Below are 2,424 nucleotides of genomic sequence, written 5' to 3' on the forward strand. Positions count from 1 at the left end.
GTGTGTCAGAAATTTGAGAAGTTCAGAGACGTGTAATTTTTGGGTCTGACAGAAAAATACAGTAATGCTAGGCATAGTGCATAACATCTGTACAAAATTTTGTTGGACAAGATAAGTTCAAAGATTTTACAACCGAGAAAATTGCACTAATGCTACGCACCCTGCATAGCATAGTGAGACGCATGAAAAGTAATAAGTTTGCAAGTTTTCCACTTCGGCTAGGAAATGGTGATTTCATTTGAGCCCGACCCTACTTGGTATAAATACATGGAAAACGTTATTTTTTGGACTTTTAACATACTTTTGACCTAAGGAATCAAAGGAGGAGTTGGAAGAACACACGCATAAGGATTTCATCATATATTCCTCACTTAAGACCCGAGTTTGGATCGAATCTATGTATTCCTATATTTTAATTACATTTGTGATGAATTTCTCCATGATTATGGAGTACTTCCTTTTAGGGTTTGATGGATTTGGTGTATTGATGATTGTTTGTGGATTATAACTCTAGTTTTATGTATTGAATTATTTTTGGATGATTTAATTGTTGCATCTATATTCATTCGTTCATGTAATCGAGAGATGCATGACTTGTAATATCTTTGCATTATATTATTGGTTGAGTTTATTAACTCTTCTTTGTAATTGGAAGAAGCTAGTTGAATAATTGATTAAACCTAGTTAGGAGGATAATCGAGAGAGGTTCTCCTAAAGACCAATCCACTACGCATTCTTGCATAGCTTTACGTGCTTAAATTGGTTCATCTTGTGAGGTTTAGACTTGATCGAGAGAGGAGTTTTTGCTGAATGTTTGAACTAATAATTGAGTGAATTCGAGAGACTCACTTGAACGTTAGAAGTGAATTATCTAGAGTTAGATCCCGAATAATTATCTTGCACCTATCCTATCAAAACCTATCTTCTCCCATTGATAAACTTCTTTTCTTATTCCTTGTTTCGATTGTCATTAGTCAATAATTTTAGATTCTTAATTAATTTTAGTTAAACATCTTATAAATCTCAATTATTGATCATCTTGGATAGAAACCAAGCTATAAATTACGAGAATAATGTTTAAATCTAATCCATGTAGATACGATATTATACTATACTATATTTGATTAGCGAGCATAATTAAAGTGTGTTTTGTGCTCGTCAAATTTTGGCATCGTTGCTAGGGATTGGCTATCAATAGTGTTTGAAATAGTTTATAGTGCTAATTCAGGAATTTTTCTTTTTATTTTATTTTATTTTTCTCTTTTTACGGTTGGCGTTCTTTGACTGTGCGCATGTTACAGGTTGAGATTGGTACATGACTCGAACTTCTGTGAAAGAAGTGCTACCATACGAGCCAGAAATTGAAAAACAACTGCGACAGTTGAGGAAGGAAAGAAATCTCACGGAGACATCAGAAAGGGTTGGGCAATACTCAACCAAAGAACTTATGGATGGAAACGGTGAGGATAATGTAGATTTGGCTACAAGAGAAGCAGCCCAACGACGGGAACAAGCTGTACAGGATGCTGAGGAAGCAGCTATGAGAGATGCACATATGATCTATGAAGAAGCAATGGGTCAGAGAATTTCTCAAAATCAACCCTTAGCTGCAGACCAGTTCGAAAATATAGCTCCCGGGCTTGGGAGACCACTTGGCGATTATGCTAGACTGGTATACAATCAAGGATTGTCAAGTGTGAGACCACCTCCAATTGCAGCTAACAATTTCGAATTGAAGCAAGGTTTGCTTCAAACCCTTTAGAATTGCTATGTCTTCAGAAGGAAGCCAAACGAAGATCCAAATACACATCTAATGACTTCGAGGAGATTATAAATACCTTTCAATACAATGGTGTGTCACGAGATGCAGTGTACTTAAGGAAATTCCCCTTTACACTCAAGGATGGCGCAAAAGCAGTGGCTTCGAAGCTTGCCTACATGATCGATCAGAACATGGGAGGAGATGACCAGAAGATTCCTTGATAAATATTTCTCCTCAGCTAAAACAAGAAAGTTTAAAAGAGAAATCCTTAACTTCTGCCAGAAAGAGACGGAAACTATTTTTGAAGAATGGGAGAGATTTAAGGAGATTGTTCGAAAGTGTCAACATAGTGGAATTGAACTCTGGATGCAACTCCAGAACTTTTGGGATGGATTGACACCGGCCTCACATAGAACATTGAGAAATGCAGCTGGAGGCTCGTTAATGAAGAAGACTCCAAAAGAGATTGTTACAATTCTTAATGAGTTATCTGAAGATGCAAATCAGTGGCCCTCTGAGAGTGCTGAAAGAAGAAGATCAACTGGTGTTCACCAAGTTGATGCTAACACATCTGTGCAGGTACATCTTGATGCTATGAATAAAGAAATAAGGAAGATAACCTTGCCTACAATATAAAATGAGCATCATGCAACATGTGATGT

The 2,424-nt window shown here is 36.7% G+C and overlaps 1 non-coding gene across 1 annotated transcript; it reads right to left on the reverse strand.

Annotated features, from left to right (window-relative positions):
- Window positions 1–2,011: 2,011 nt before the first annotated feature.
- Window positions 2,012–2,118, reverse strand: LOC142176855 (small nucleolar RNA R71). Its single transcript, XR_012705661.1, has one exon. It is a non-coding gene; the product is annotated as a small nucleolar RNA R71 (small nucleolar RNA).
- Between the last annotated feature and the right edge of the window lie 306 nt (window positions 2,119–2,424).

This window comes from Nicotiana tabacum, chromosome 22 (assembly GCF_000715075.1).
Source record: "Nicotiana tabacum cultivar K326 chromosome 22, ASM71507v2, whole genome shotgun sequence".
Lineage (NCBI taxonomy): Eukaryota > Viridiplantae > Streptophyta > Magnoliopsida > Solanales > Solanaceae > Nicotiana > Nicotiana tabacum.